Here is a 17,371-nt window from a genome sequence, read left to right as displayed (position 1 = left end):
GTAATGAAAAATTTTGCACAAACTTCCTGTAGAAACTAGCAAGACCTAGGAGAGATCGTAACTCATGCACATTTTTAGGTATAGGCCAGTTCAATATTGCTTCTATCTTCTTAGGGTCAACTTTAATACCATCTGATGATACAATATGACCTAAATATTCAAATTCTGTTTTAAAGAACTCACTCTTTTCCGGATTAGCATACAATTGATTATCTTTCAACAACTTGAAAACCACGGATAGATGTTCATAATGTTCTTTCTCATTTTGACTAAACACCAAGATATCATCAAAGAATACAATAACACAATGCTGATATTTCAAAAATATATGGTTCATCATTCTACTAAATGTAGCAGGTGCATTAGTCAATCCGAAAGGCATCATTAAAAATTCATAATGACCAAATTGTGTTCTAAATGCAGTCTTGAATATGTCAGAGTTATCTAATCTCATCTGATGATAACCAGATTTAAGATCTATTTTACTAAATATGGCAGAACCTTGCAGTTTATCCATAAGGTCATCGACTCTAGGAATTGGATATCTATTCTTTACTGTGATCTTATTTAAAGCACGATAGTCAATGCACATACGATAAGTATTATTATTCTTCTTTACCAACAAAACAGGTGCACCAAATGGAGAACTACTAGGTCTAATCAATCCTCTATTTAGTAATTCCTCAACTTGATTTTGAATTTCTTTCTGCTCTATCTGGTTATGTTTATATGGTGCTTTACAAGGTGGTTGTGTACCACGAACCAAATCTATTTTGTGGTCTTCAGGAAGTGAAGGAGGTAAACCAGGTGGTAGATCTTCTGCAAAATAGTCCTTAAATTGTGCAAGAAATTCTTTATGCCTAGGGTGCATATGTTTTTCTTTAACTTGCAGTTCATTCACCCAAATTAGATAAGATTTACTACTTTTGCGTAATGCACGTTTAGCTTGAGTATGAGAAAGCAGTGGAAAAACATTAGATGCATGCATACCATACAATGTAATATGTTTTCCTTGAAAATAAATATTAATTGAATGTGTGGAATAATCTATATCAGGGTTATGCTGATGACGCCAAGGCATACCTAAAATAATATCACTGGACTGTAATGGTACAACTAGAAAATTCATTCTTTCAGTGTATTCACCAATTTGAATTTCTAAATTATGCACCTCCTGTGTTCCATTATACCTTGTGCCTAAGAATGCTGCTTTAATGCGATAATGCGTAGGAACAGTTTGTAATTTCAATTCTTTCACTAACTTTGCAGAAATAAAATCATGAGTACTACCATCATCATGAAAAATAATCTTTTCTTTTCCATGCACTAAACATTTCATTGTCAATAAAGAATGTGGAGTTGGCATACCTGGTAAAGTATCCGGAGGAGTGGTAATGTCGTCTTCATCTTCCGTGAAATCAGGCATTTCTTCATGTTCTTCATCTTCCATTGCTCCAAGATAGTTGATATGGACAGGTGGCTTCTTCGATTGTTGGCAATTGGCTGCTAGATGTCCAGGTTGGTGGCATTTGTAACACACTATAGGTTTGGCTTTAGATACATTGTTTGCAATGGCAGGAAGTCTAGGAATATTAGGATTTGGCTGTGAAATTGGCTTGGGGTTTTGATTGGTATTCAATGGTAAAGCAGGTGGTTTTGCCCAAGTCTTACGGAAAGATCATGAAGGAAAACGACCTTGATTAAATCTTCTAAAATTTGAATTGAATTGCTTAGATCCATAGTTACCATTGGCTTGAAATTGTTGTGGACGCTTGTCTCTTCCTCGAAGCTTGTCTTCAGTGTCATGAGCTAAAGAAATTGCATCTTCAAGAGTTGCAGGCTTGAACATATTGACTTCAGCATAGTAATGCCCAAGTAATCCAGACATATACTTGCGCTTGTGTGTCGCTTCAGGTACGTCTTCAAGCATGCGTAGATGGAGTAATCCATTCCAGAAACATTCGGTGTACTGAAGAATAGGCTCAGGATCTCTTTGCTGAAGAAGGTCCCATTGCTTTATGGCTTTTTCATGAAATTGTGGAGGAAGGAAATTCTGCATAAACTTCTTCTTGAAACTCTCCCAGGTAGTTGGACAATCTACGCTCTTACGAACCACGGTCCACCAAAGAGATGCTCTATCCACTAAATGATTAGTGACACACTTGATTTTATCTTTTTCTACGTATGTTTCCTCATGAAAATAATCATCAAATTGACTGATGAATGCAAGAACAGTTTTTCCATCTCGAGTGCCATTGAAAGTACGGAATTTGAAATTTCTTTTACTTATCTTTGTTTCTTTGCGGATGGATTGAGCTTCGAGAGTTGCATCGATGGTACGTCGGATAAGATCTTCAGATTGTGGTTCCTCTTTGTCGGTATTCGATCTTTGTAAATTGGCCAATTGAACTTGCAATGCTTGCCGGGCTCTTCATTCTTCATCCAACTGCATCATAATTAAATCCAGCTTTTGCTCCATCGTAGGTTCAGGTAGATCGCCTTCAGCCATTAAATCATCCATATGTGGTTCCGTCATCCTGCAAAACTTCAAAAGACCTCACACTCTCAAAATCCAATTAGCGAGATGAGCATAGCTCAAGATCGGGTGTACAAGGCTTATATATTTTTGTGTGTGGCTTTCACAATCTTCGTCTTTGGCTATTGCGGGATTTGCAATCTTTGAAAAATCTGCGTTTTGACCTTCTGCGTGAGCTGAAATTGGTTCAGCAAGTCTGCGTATGCGAACAGTACCTTCCAAGGAACAACTTTGCAGTTCGGTATTTCTGCGCAGGAACAATCCTTCTAGGAGTTTTGAACACAAGTCAGTTTTAACTTCAGATTACTTGACTGACTTCGGAAGTTGCAAAACTTATGAGACTTGCAGAGTACCAGAACTTATGTAACTTGATCAACTTTTGGAGTTTTGTGTGATTTGAGGCTTGGGTGATTTAGCTTATAGCTAATTTGAATTAAAACGGCAAATTTTAGGGGGGGCGTTTTTCAGCCGGCGAAAATCACGCTGGACACCTCTTGATGCGCCGATTTTAAAATTGATGGTTAAGTAAGCTTTTTAAGCTTACTATTAAGCTTTCTAAACTATCAAATAAGATTTAAAGCTTTTGGGATATGAAGTTACTGTCAAACTCTTGAGAAGAAAACGACTTGTGTAAGGAGATGTTGATGTGGTCCTCCGCCATTACAGGCCGGTCCTTCGCGATCAGAGGCTGGAAACAGAGGTTCTTGACCGCCAGGAATCCACCTGTATCGACCGTTCGCGATGAGATTGACCGTAGAGCTTGATCGTTCCAGGAGCTCCGCCTTCCCACAAGATGGGTAGCGATTGGAAGCTCTCGATCTCAGCTTCGCTCTGATACCACTGGTGCGCAGATCGGATGCCGTATGCTTGCGTAGTGAATGTCGGAAGGTCCCCAAGAACAAAAGAACTCTACTTTTTGCACAAAACTCAAGGTAAAAAGCATGCACGACATGAACAAGAGACCAATTGGGTGCAATCTCCAGGAGGCATATTTCATCTATGGATACAGAAAGAATTTCCTAGAATCCCCTACGAGTTCATTAATAACTACTGAAAAATAATTCAGGTTTCTTGTTAAAAGAACTCATGTGCATGCCAAGCGACATACCTTATGTCTCAATGAATAGCAGAGATGGAAATTAATACTGGATATTTGGATATGAATTATCCATACCCAACATCGTATTCATATTCGTGGAAATGCCCTAGCCGGTGGCTCCATTGTCAGATGCGGGATTACCATTGACATGTGTCTTCCTTCGTTTGGGGGCCATACTTTCGAATTATGAATTTCTCTCTCTGTGTGTGTGTGTGTGTGTGTGTGTGTGTGTGTGTGTGTCTCCTGTCGGAGAGATAGTGTGCTGGGGTGACTTCCCTTGATTGCGACAGGGGGTTTAATTTGTGAGGAAAGGGAATAAATTGTGGGGAAGACATGGAGTGTGTGGCCTTCCTCTAAGGAGGGGAAGGGAGGAAATTCCTAGAACCTTCCCTCTCTCTTCTTCTTTTTCTTCTCTTCTTCTTCTCTTCTTCTCCTCCTCCTCCTCTTCTTCTTCTCTTCTTCTTCTCTTCCTCTCCTCTTCTTCTTCTCCTCCTCTCCTTGTCCTCGATCTCTCTCTCCCTCCTTAGGCTGATGACAAGGGGGATCTCTCTCTCTATCTTATGGTAGCTAAAGGGGAGGAGAGGAGTAAGGTGGTGCTCCCTTAGACGCTTAGGGAGGGGGGTATGGAATCTCCCTCTAAGAGAATCTTTCCTCTCTCTCTCTCATGGGGGCAAAGGGGGGTGGCAAGAGGTTGTCTCCCTTGTTCTTCTAAGGGGGAGAAAATAGTGTGTCTCTGCCCCCTTTAAGGCTTCCCCCCCTTATTTGTGATTGGGGGGGTATATAATGGTTTGGGAGTTTTATTACAGGGGGGGGAAGGGATAGTGAGGGGGGAGTGAGGTGGCACACGTGTGCCCCTCCCCCTATCATAATCATCGTCTTCTTCACCCCTCTCATTTACCTGTTTGACTCCCTCCATTGACTTCTAGTTCGACTTTCCCTTCACCTACTTTTGTTGAATTATGGCTCCCCTCTCCATCTCATAGTTTAACTCCCCCTCCCTCGTCAATGTGTGGTTTTAACTCCCCCTCCCTCCACCAATTGATGGCATTGACAGGGGGAAACGTTATAATAAATTTCATTTTTACTTTGGAAATAAAAGGGGGGGTCCTCATAACGGCGGCCAAATACTACATCAACGGCAAAATATTACAACTTTCCTTGAATAATGGATAAGGAATGAAGTAATCCACCGAGTAGAATTTAGTTGGCATGATAAACATTACACGACATAACCTTTAATATCTTGCCAAATACACTTCCAATAATTTTTTTATCAATAATGTCTTGAATAGCCCATGGTGTCTTACCAATGTGTATTTCTTGCAAATACAATGTTTACAGGATGTTTCGAATTCAAATAAACCCGTCCTTTATATTATAGAAGCCCACTATACTATGTAAAATTAGGATAGTCTCTTCACCTCTTCTTTGCTAAAAATGATTTTCCCCTTCTTTTTGACTTGAAGTGTAAATTTTTTTGAAAATGAGTTCAGGGTTAGATCAAACTGGTAGACACTTGAGTGAGCTCAAAGGAGTGAGAAAATGAAGTTTACATCTAGCTGAACTTTGCAAAGAGAACTCACTAAATCAAATTCATGATAGCTAGCAAGAGCTCTCTTCTCTTGCTAGACCATTCTCTCATTTGGTCTTTCAACATGCTTTGGTGCCTCTTTCTTGGCTTTTGCCTTCTTCTTTGGAAATTCCTTATCCTTCTTGGGGTTAATTTTACCATTAGCGGCTTTTAGAGGCTTGCCTTCCATGTCAGGATTCAGGACTTGCGCCTCTTATTATCTTGCTTAGGATTTCCCTTGATAGGTTTTACCTTTCTTTATCAACGTCTTTATCCTTTTGAACTCTCGTAATGATCCATAAAGTAGAAGCTTCAGTGCCATTGACATGTACGACTTCAATAAGAATAACTCCACTGCCACTAGGCAGCTCCTCTAAATAGCCTTCCCTCTTTGCAGTATTTTTTTGGTTCCTCATCTTGCTGAAGATTATTTCCTTGTGATTCATGGCTCATTGGACATGTCTTTTTACTTCCTTGCTAGAGAGAACTAATCTTGCTCTAACACGTAGTGGCTAGGTGGCTAGACTTCCCGCATATGTCACATTTAACATTTGGACAATTCCTAGGGAAATGTTGGTTTCCACACCACTTACAATTGAATCTTGAGGGGGCACCCTCTTCAAGGTGTTGATTCCCTATCAAATTATGCTTCTTCTTAAGGAAATTGACATCAATAGTTATTTTTCTATATTGTTTGGTAATCATGTTAGTATAGTGCTTCATTATATCCTTAACTTCACGAAGGCCATTCAAGGCACTTGACTCATAGTCGCGATCATCTACCTATCATTCTGATGGCCTAACCACTTGATTAGGAATTGACTGCTAATTCCTTGGAAAAACATTAGGATTTATTATTTGGCATCCAACACTTGGTGGAGCCATTTGACTAGCCATAGGCATGGTTACACTGGGAGGAGCTAGCAACATGGGCACATTTTGAATCATGCTTCCTCTCCCATTGGAAGTACTCATGGGCATCCCTTGACCTCCATTCATTAGTGATAAATTATTTCCAACACCTAGACTCGGATTCCATGTTGCCCTAGAGGTAAAGGTCACTTGTAATTGTGATTCTACCTCCTCTGCTCGTGTAATAGCTGTATCAATGTCAGCAAGAGCAACACTGCTCAGCTGCACTTGAACGTTAAAGTCTAGCCCATGAAAAAAGTATTGCAATTGGGTAGGAGCTTGAATAGAAATATAAGTTTGAAAATTATGAAATACTTCATTCAGTTTCTTGGCATAGCCTTAAACATTCTCATGAGGTTCTTGACATCTTACAATTAGGAACACGTGGACCATACTAACCTCCCCTTTTAGGGGAAAACTCTCTTTGAAAGGCCGCAAAAAATGCATCAATCATAGTTATGGTTCCAACCTCTAGATTGTGGTACCATGCGGAGCTCATTCTTTCAGAGTCATATTAAAGAACATCATCAAGTTTCCTTCATCTTTGGTTCGACACTTGAATATTAACTTTTCGAATTTATTAATATGAAGTCTTGTATCTTTCTCTACTAACCCATTAAAAAGGAGCAGAGAACATCATAAGGCTAGCAAGTCTGAAGTTCCTAGTGGGATTGCAATGGTTTGTGCCATTATAGTATTTGGATTTGCAAAGAAGTTTGAACAATGGAAACTACTACCCCACTCAAAGTGGACTCACTAACCGAGAGAGGGAAAATACTAGAACTTCCTCCTAACGGACTATACATGGGGCTAGAGTTGCTAAGACCCCTCCCTTGTAGGGATATATGAACACTCCTTTGAGGATCTCCTAATAATTTAGACCCACCATCTAGCCCGTTCAGCTCTTTCTTGGTTCTAAAGCTCAACTTGATGGCCTTCTAGATCTATTTCACTACATTTTGGCATACTCTAATAAATTGGTACCCATAGATCGAGATTTAGAGATGCCTCTTTTATTAGCATCTCCCAAAAAATGCACCACTTGTTGAGACCTAAGAGGGTCCCAACACTAGCTCTAAAGCTCTAGCCGGGGTCTCTACTACACACCCAAACCACGCCTCATGGCCGCTCCTAGCCTCACGGCGAGGAGCGTCTAAGGGATATACTACCCTAAAATCTAAAGAACAACTTTGCATTTGTATGGATTGTAATCTAACGGATAATCCTTCCCACACTCCTAAGAGTGATTCCCTACACATATCGATGTAATAGACCACATAAGCATAGACAAAGGGAATGCCGCTCAGCTGATTACCGTAGCCCCACTATGGCTCTCCTACACCTTGGGGATTGGCCCCAAGATGCACCGTAAACACATAGAGCATGTATGACACATTCTCCACTCTTTTAATTCATTGATTGAGGAGATGATAGATAGTCCTCACTGAACACTCCCCAAAGGAAACAACCACTAACCCTATAGCTTAGGGTGCCTCACCTCCTCAACGCGGTGTTGTACTGCTGCGCATCCAAGGTGTGGAATCCACCAAAAAGTTGTGTGTGTGACATTTGTTACTTTGTACATACTTAGTCGTTATGTTTGCATTTTGTTCTGCGTGGGCAATATAATGGAGAGGGGGTTGGAGCAAGAGGAACTTATCTGTAATGCTCTAGTTGGCATGTATGCCAAGTATGGAAACCTACCAGATGCTGATGCTTGCAGAAATATTCATCTAGACATGTTTATTGAGAATACCATGATCTCTATGTACGGCAAGTGTGGAAGCATTCTGGAAGCTCAATAGGCATTCAACAACTTGTCATTCTGTAGCACTGTATCATGGAATGCAATGTTGTCAGTTAATGTTGAGTAGGGTCAAGGCAAGAAGACATTACAACTTTACAGATAGATGCAAGAAGAGGGCTTTTGCCCAAGCCAGCCGACTTTTGTGATAGCTCTTCAAGCCTGCAATGCTCTTGCTAAAGATGGAGATGCCCTGGAGGGAAAACTAACAAACATAGTGCTTTTAGACATTGGGCAGGTAGTACATGTTGATGCCCAGTGGAAGTGCTTTCATCAAAATGTTTTTATTTGCAATACACTTGTAAGCTTCTATGGAAGATGTGGAAGAATATTGGAAGTAGAGAATTTGTTTGATACTTTACATCAGAGAAATCTTGTGTCGTGGAATATGATGCTAGGTGCATATGTAGAGCAGGGCCAAGGAGAGAGGGTGCTAAAACTATACAAACAGATGCAAGAGGAGGGCATTTTCCCAAATCAGCAGACATTTAAGATCACATTTCAAGCATGTGGTACCCTCATTGAGAAGGAAGATGTTATGAGCATGGACGGGAAATCAAGAAAAGTTTTTTGGGAAATTTGCCGAGCATTACATGTAGATGCTCACAAGAAGGGCTTCACTTCAGATGCTTTTGTTAACAGCACTCTTGTTAGTATCTATGGTAAATGTGGCAGCATTTTAGAAGCAGAGAGCATGTTTGATGGGCTGTTTGATCAGGACATTGTTGCATGGAATGTTATGATCTCATGATATTTTGAGTTGGGTAAGGCAGAGAAGGCTCTGTAGCTGTATAGTCAAATGCTAGTTGAAGGAATGAGTCCCAATAAGCCAACATTTCTTGGTGTCCTCCAAGCATGTGGTTCACTTGTAGAGAAGGGATGTACTGTTGCTTTAGAGATTGGCAGGGCATTGCATGCTGATGCTGGCTCCAAAGGTTTAACGTTAGATACATTTCTTGGTAGCACCCTTTTGAGTATGTATGGTAAGTGTGGAAGCATTGGAGAAGCACAGAAGGTGTTTGAGGAGTTTTCCCAGGTGGATGTTGTTTTATGGAATGCAATGCTTTTAGCATACATTGAATAGAATCAAGGAGAAAAGGCTCTAGATCTTTACAAAAAGATGCAAGAGGCTTGTAGATTGCTGAATGATGCAATAGTTATTTTGCAGGCCTCCTGTGAAACAGGAAATATGGAGATAAGCAGGCAGACTCATTTTGCTATAGTTTCGGTTATTTATCGTCTAGATCCTCTCATAATGAATACTCTCATTCATGCTTATGGAAACTGTGGAGGGAGTGCTCAATTAGGAGTGGCTGGGCCGCTTCTCAAGTAAAAAAGGGGGCCGCTTTTATGGGGCGTGTTGTAGGCCTGGGGAAGAAAAAGCAATGAAGGAGAAAACAAGGGAAGGGGATCGAATGCTGAGAAGAGAAGGAAGACGAAGCGGTGATCAAAGTAGAAGACCTATCAGCTTACTGTCATGCAGAGAACAGTGATGGAACGATTCTAAAGAAGGAAGAGGCTACAACAATAAAGTATTGATCAGAGGTCGAATGATAACAAATAAGATGCAACTGATGTCGAGTTTTAATCTTATGTAGACACTGAACAATCCTAGTAAAGTGGGCGGGTGTCTAACACACAGAGCACTGAGCTTAAGACAAAGCAACACGGAATTTGATGTTCTTCTTTCTTAGGAATGCAGAGAGGAATGGGAGTGGCTTTTGTTTATTTGCGACTCACTGGATCAGAAGAGGCGGAAGACCTACAGTGACCGAATCTCTTAAGCCTTCCCATATAGCCTCTTGAGCTATCTGAAGGCACACAAGGCAATATACAACTTGTAGTAGGTCCAGCTACATCTGTTGCTGTGGGTATGCCCTTGTGTCCCAAATTCGGTCTTCTGATTCTTGCAGAAGTCGTCAGCCGTCACTTGAAGGTTTGAATTATTGTGGAGGACAATCGGTTTGCACCACAGGAAGCGTGAGAATTTTGTGGAACTTGTGGTTCTCCATTCTCAAAGCTCATCATCTCTTCGAATCTTCCAAAGGAGGTCTTTTGCATGCGGCTAAAACAGTCTAGACACAGATTCAAGTCTTCTTTATGGTGATCTGCAGTCTCTTATCCTAATATCATGTCAGGAGGTTCTACTCAGGATAGTCTAAGTGTTGAGATATCAAGCTCCACTCGTGATACGCCAGGGTGACCGTTGTGTATTTATGTCACCGACTTGTCAGTTGCAGACGCGGTTGGTACACCGCCCATGAATAATAGCTACATGATAGCTATCCTTATCTACTCTAGTTCGTGGCTCAGTTAGTATGCCACCTTAGTTAGTTGAGTTTGGTTTGAGACCCATATATAGGGTTCTTCTATTTCTTTGTACACGAGTTCTTTTGGCTTACACAACTAAGAAGAGGAAAACTGTTTTCAGCCTCCACCCTTGTGTGTATTCCCCCATTGTGCAAGCAAGAAAGCTTCAAGTGAGACTCCTTCCTTCTCTCCCACAATCTTGACATGGTATCAGAGCCTTGTTCGTGGTAAGGAGCTCAAGAAAGCAAGCCAAGCTCGCGATGTTCTGGTAAGAGGAGCAGTGTTGCTTTCATTTTCTGTTTTGGGAGCAGATCTCTGCAGGTAGCACAGCCGGAAAGTGCAGGAGTACATTGTCTCAGGTTGAGACGCCCTTCGCGGTGAAGCAAGAGGGCAGTATATGCTGCGGGAGAGGGCTTTAGCCCTCGGCGACCTTTTTTTTTTTTGATTTGAGGCCATTTCGGGGCCTGTTTTGGAGGCGGAAGTTTTCTGCACGCACTCAGGAAAAGGCCCAGTTTTATGCTGTGCAGCCACTGTTCTACAGGTCGGTGAAAAGTTTTTGTAGAAATTGCATCGTATGCTTGTGCACAGGACATTGGGAGTTACAGAATCATCCTTGGTTCCTGTTTATGCAAAATCGTCACTAGGAAGTGACTGTGTGGTCAAATACCACTTTCGCCAGTTTTACAGATTTGCCCTTGTGAGGGTGAAGCTGGGTTTTTGCAGTGACAGAATTTTTCACAGTGTTCTGTAATGGCGTCTGATTCTCTCTCACAGATTGTCACTGAAAAGCTTGACAAGAACAACTTCCAAGCATGGAAGTTTAGAATGACGAATTTCCTTATGGGAAAAGGATATTGGGAGTTTGTTGCAGGAAATGAAGAAGAACCAGTTCTTCCTGATGTTCCCAATCAACAGCAAATGCAGGCATTCAAAGCATGGCATGAGAGAGCCAGGAAAGTTATGTACTGGCTGTCTATCAGTATTTCAGACTCTATGATTGTGCATATTCAGGATGCAAGTACGCCAAAGGAGGCATGGGATACTTTGTCAAAAATGTATAGTACAAATACTCAAGCCAGGAAAATGCAGCTCAAGCAAGAGTTGCATAATGTGCAAAGAGAAAATATGAGCATCCATGACTACCACATGAAGGTGAAGAAGATTGCAGATGCACTTGCTTCCATTGGGTCGCCAGTGGAAGATGATGATTTAGTTTCTGTGACCTTGAATGGTCTAGGAAAGGATTATGCACAGTTTCGGACATCCATTTTAGTTCGTGAAAGATTTCCTGATTTTGAGGAGTTGATTGCTCTTCTAATTTCTGAGGAGCAGAGAAATGGTGGTGCATCTTCTTCAGGAGGAACTTCAAAAGAAACTGTCTTCTACTCAAATGCTGGAAGAGGTAGAGGCAGAGGTAGAGGAGGCCGATTTGGAGGCCGTGGTAGAAATCAGAATATGCAGCAAACTCAAGAAAACCAGTCCTATAGAGGAGGACGTGGTAACTCTAGAGGCAGGGGGAGCCAAAGAGGTCGTGGTGGATGGCAAAGAGGCCAAAATGCAAACAGTAATGTTGAATGCTACTATTGTGGTAAAATGGGTCATATGGCTAAAGACTGCTATAAAAACCAGAATGACATCATGAATGGAAAACTGCAACAAGGAAATTACGCATCTTCTAGTAGACAGGGTGATGACAGAAATGAGCATTTGTTTATGGTGCAGCACATGAACAATTCTGTGACAAATGCAGAAGAAAGCAACGATGTGTGGTATGTTGACTCAGGTGCATCAAACCACATGACAGGTCATGCAGAATGGATGGAGGATGCAAGGAAAATGGAAAAACCAGGATTTGTGGAGACTGGTGATGATACTGCACATCCGATTGTGCAGATTGGAAAAATTCCTTTGTCTATGCAAGATGGGAAAAAGAAATACCTGTCCGATGTATTTCATGTCCCCAATATCACCAAGAATCTGGTTTCTGTTGGTCAAATGGTTGAACAGGGCTTGCAGGTCAGATTTAATCCTCATGGATGCTTTGTTGAGGATATGAAAAATAAAGGTCGCTTGATAGCAAAAGGAAAGAAGAAGGGCAGAATGTTTACATTGGATGCAGACATGTCTGAATTGAGTGCAGCAATGTTTGTACATGGGACCGGTATAGTTGCAGATATTGATATCTGGCATAAACGCATTGGTCATGTTAATGTACAACGACTTAAATCAATGCAGGCCCAAAATATTGTTGCAGGTTTGCCAAAATTCAAGGTTGCAGAAATGCATAAGGTATGTGAAGCCTGTCAGTTTGGAAAACAGGCAAGGAAACCATTTCCTAGACATGTTCAAGAGAGTAAGAAGCCATTGGAATTAATCCACTCTGATGTGTGGACAACTAAAGCTGCATCTCTTGGAGGCTGTCATTATTTTGTCACTTTTATTGATGACTATAGCAGAAAAGTTTGGGTGTATTTTATGAAAAAGAAAAGTGAAGTTTTTGGGCATTTCAAAACTCTTAAAGCTATGGTTGAAAAAGAAACAGGCCTGCAGATAAAATGCCTAAGGTCAGATGGAGGGGGAGAGTATCTCTCAAATGAGTTTGCAAGGTTCCTGCAGGAGCATGGCATAAAGCAGCAATATTCATGCAGTCATACCCCATAACAAAATGGAATTGCAGAAAGGAAAAATAGGCATATTGGAGAGGTATCTCGTGCCATGCTCAATGAAAAAGACTTGCCAGATTTTTATTGGGCTGAAGCAGTTGCTACAGCAGTCTACATAATGAACAGGACTCCCACTGCAGCAATACATGGAATGACTCCAGAGGTGAGGTATACTGGTAGGAAACCAGATATTTCTCATTTGAAAATTTTTGGTTGCATTGCCTATGTACATGTGCCAGATGAGTTGAGATCCAAGTTGGATCCAAAAGCTGAGAAGTGCATCTTTATTGGTTACTCTATGCAGCAAAAAGGGTATAGATGCTATAACCCTTCTACTCGTAAGTTTACAGTGAGCAGAGATGTTGTTTTTGATGAGATGAGTAGCTGGTATAAACCAGTAAATGTGATTGATGATGTAGATGCACAAAATGGTAATGCTGCACAGAATTCACAGCAGCAGTCACAAAATATTAGTGGACCTGGAGCGTCCTCTAGCAGTGGTTCACATTCTTCGCCATGGACAGGCAGATTGAGATCAGGAGAATCTTCTCAAAGTAATGCAGATAGTGGTATGCATGTATCACGAAAAGGAAAAGAGAAGGTTGATCAGCCCATGTTTGATGTGAATGCAGGTCACTCTTATGTGGATGGTGAATCCAGTGGCTTAGAACAGAGCATTGATGATGAGTTGGGTATTCGTTCTATTGTTACACCTGGAGTAAGGAAGACCAGGGATGTTTTGAGAGCACCTGGGAGTGAACCTACTTTGCGCAGGTCTACGAGAGCTAGGTATCCTGTGGATAGGCTGAAATATGATGGATTTACAGCCATTCACTATGCATATATGGTTAAAGTGATACAGGAACCAGAACCCACTTCTTTTGAGGAAGCCATGGGAAAAGAAAAATGGGAGAAAGCCATGGATGAAGAAATGGATGCCTTGGAAGCAAATGCTACATGGGAATTGGTACATTTGCCTAAAGGTAAAAATGCAATTGGCTGTAAGTGGGTTTATAAGGTGAAGCACAATGCAGATGGTTCTGTGAACAGATACAAGGCAAGATTAGTAGTCAAGGGGTATGCACAAACATATGGCATTGACTATGAAGAAACATTCAGTCCGGTTGCAAGGATGGCAACCGTAAGAGCAGTCATTGCTATGGCTGCGTCAAAGGGATGGTCTTTACATCAGATGGATGTAAAGAATGCCTTCTTGCATGGTGATTTGCAAGAAGAGGTCTATATGGAGCAGCCACCAGGTTATGTGCATGCTGTTCATCCTGAGTTTGTTTGCAGGTTGAAGAAAGCTTTGTATGGATTGAAGCAAGCACCTAGAGCATGGTCTGACAAGATAGGACAGTATCTTGTCACTATTGGCTTTCAGATTTCCAAGGCAGATTTCTCACTTTATGTGAGAAAAATAGAGAAAGGTATTATGCTACTTGTCATTTATGTTGATGATTTGATTATGACAGGTGACAGTGATGAAGATATCCTTCATGTGAAAATGCTATTGAAGCAGAAGTTTGAGATGAAGGATTTGGGAGAGCTGCGTTATTTCTTGGGCATTGAGGTGATTAGATCACCAAGTGGGATACAGCTCTTGCAGAGGCAGTATGGATTGGACATGCTGTCCAAATATGGGATGACAGGCTGTAAGCCTATTTCAGTTCCTTTGGAGCAGAATGTGAAGCTGAGCGCAGATGCAGGTGAGCTTTTGGAAGACCCTACTATGTACAGACGCATAGTAGGAAGCTTGGTTTATATGACTATTACCAGGCCAGATTTGAGCTATGCTGTTGGATTGGTAAGTCAGTTTATGCAGGCTCCAAGGAAACCGCATTTGGATGCGGCTAGACGCATACTCAGGTATGTGAAGTCCACATTGCAGTATGGACTATTTTATGAGACTGGGGTTCAGATACAGTTGCATGGATACACTAATGCTGATTGGGCTGGTAGCATTTCTGATAGACGTTCTACCAGTGGATATGTGTTCTCTTTTGGGAGTGCTGCAGTCACTTGGAGCAGCAAGAAACAGCCTACAGTTGCCTTGTCGAGCACAGAGGCTGAGTACAGGGGTGCAGCAATGGCTGCATGTGAGGTAGCTTGGTTGCATAAGCTACTTTATGATATGCATCAGTCTACAAATGGGCCAGTTGTCATTTATTGTGACAACATGAGTAGTATACACTTGGCAAATAACCCAGTCTATCATGCTAGAACAAAGCACATTGAGGTGCATTATCACTATGTGCGGGAGAGGGTTTTACTAGGTCTTATTGATCTAGTTTATATCAGCACAGAGGATCAGGTAGCTGACATATTTACGAAGGCATTGGGCGCAGAGAAGCTGCGCAAGTTCAGAGACCTGCTTGGTGTGCAGGAATTGGGAGCTACATGATAGCTATCCTTATCTACTCTAGTTCGTGGCTCAGTTAGTATGCCACCTTAGTTAGTTGAGTTTGGTTTGAGACCCATATATAGGGTTCTTCTATTTCTTTGTACACGAGTTCTTTTGGTTTACACAACTAAGAAGAGGAAAACTGTTTTCAGCCTCCACCCTTGTGTGTATTCCCCCATTGTGCAAGCAAGAAAGCTTCAAGTGAGACTCCTTCCTTCTCTCCCACAATCTTGACACTAAGGAAGGTCTTAGGTGCCATCAAGGATTCCATAACTGTTGGTCTTGCACAGATCAACAGTGATTACAAGGATCTGGATGTAGCAGTTGTCAAAGCCACTAATCATGTTGAATGCTCACCTAAGGAAAAGCATGTTTGAACCATATTCTTTGCTTCTACTGTTTTTCATATTCTATTCATCAGCTTGCAATTTGCCAAGTAGCACAATCTGTATTCCATGCCTTGACTTGAAAATGAGGAAGTAGCACAGTCTGCAATTGTGTGCACTCGAGAGATTTTTCAGGTTCAGCCCCTATAGAGCTTCCACCAGTGCTACAAGCCACTTGATGGAGTGTACACATGACAAAATTGACATGATACAGGACTTCAGTTTTTGAGCAGCCAGTTTATAAATCAGATTTGTTTTTTTAATGAAGCTGAAGCTGTTGATGTTGAACAGGGTTGTAATCAAACAGGTGAAGTGCAGCTAGTATTGCATAGATTCAGGTCTATTTGCCACATTCAAGAGACCAAAAGGCTTGAACAAGTTGATTATAGGGCCATTATCCAAAATCGAGGTGACCTTCTTTCAAATTGAATCGTGATCTCGCTTGATTGATCTTCTATCCTGAAATTAGTCAAGGTCCTCTGTGGTCGTGACTTTGCTTTCGAAAACCCTTGGACATCTTTGGTGAACCCGACGTGAAAGCGTCGCATTTAAAAATTTTAGGATGGGAGATACTTCAGCATCAATTTCAGCCTCTTCTACGATTCCTGCTTTGTCCTCTGCTTTAGCTCCATCATTGAATGCTGCTTCAAGTACTTCAACGGATGATTTAAAGCAGATTTTGTAGAATATGTCTATGTATATGCAACTTCAAAATCAGCAGACACAATTGTATATGCAGTAGTAGCAGCAGTTGCATCAACAACAGTTGTCTCAGCAAAGGCAACTATATTCGGAGCAAGAGAATGCAATCAGTGCGACTAAGGCGATTGAAGTAGTTGAGAATGAAAAGAAGCTATTTGATGGCCATAATATATCGGCTTATTTGAAGACGTATGAGATCAAGATGGGATTTTTTGGAGTACCAACAGGACTTATGAGTAAATATTTCATTCATCTTGTCACACCTGCCTTGAGGGTAAAAGTGACTGATCTTTTCCTTCAAAATTCGCATTGGCAAGATTTTAAGAAGGCCCTGAAAGAGGAGTATTTTCTTGAAGACTTTGGGATGGCTACACGGCGATCATTCCAAGAGTGGGTCTACATGCCAAACAAAGGTCTAGCTACTTCAGAATTGATACGAGAATTTGAAGAGAGGTATAGTCAGCTTGATGCCATTGAACAAAGAGCATTGGATGTTGAGAAAGTTGAGATTTTCTTGCAAGCTACAGATCCTGCTCTTCAGGAAGAATTAGGAGAGCTTCTTGGGGATCACACGAAGCCTATGGGTCTTAAAACAGATTGGCAAGATTCCCAAGATGCGGTCTCGACTTTGACCAAGAGGCGGATATGGAAGACCCGCTTACAGAATGGATCCATGACACCGACGCCGTCTTCTGCTCCTATGTCTGCTTCTACCCCTGTTATTTCTTCTCTTCCTCAGCCAGTTACTTGGCCTATGCCAGTGCCTACTGTTTCTAATCCTCTTGTTCCTCCTGTTCCAAGACCGATGCCGGCTCCTTCTGCTCCAAAACCATCCGCTCCATTGGTTCCTTCCTCTCTTGATGACATAATCAAAGGCATAATGGATTTGACACTGGAGTCAGTTAAAGCAGAATTGGTACGGAAATTGAAAGAGCAGTTTGCTTCGACCGTGCCTACTATTTCTTCTAGTGCTCCTACTGCACCT

This window comes from Lygodium microphyllum, chromosome 19 (genome assembly GCF_053477565.2).
Source record: "Lygodium microphyllum isolate KBCC chromosome 19, Lygodium_microphyllum_v1.1.10, whole genome shotgun sequence".
Classification (NCBI taxonomy): domain Eukaryota; kingdom Viridiplantae; phylum Streptophyta; class Polypodiopsida; order Schizaeales; family Lygodiaceae; genus Lygodium; species Lygodium microphyllum.
Note: the sequence above shows the minus strand (reverse complement) of the source record.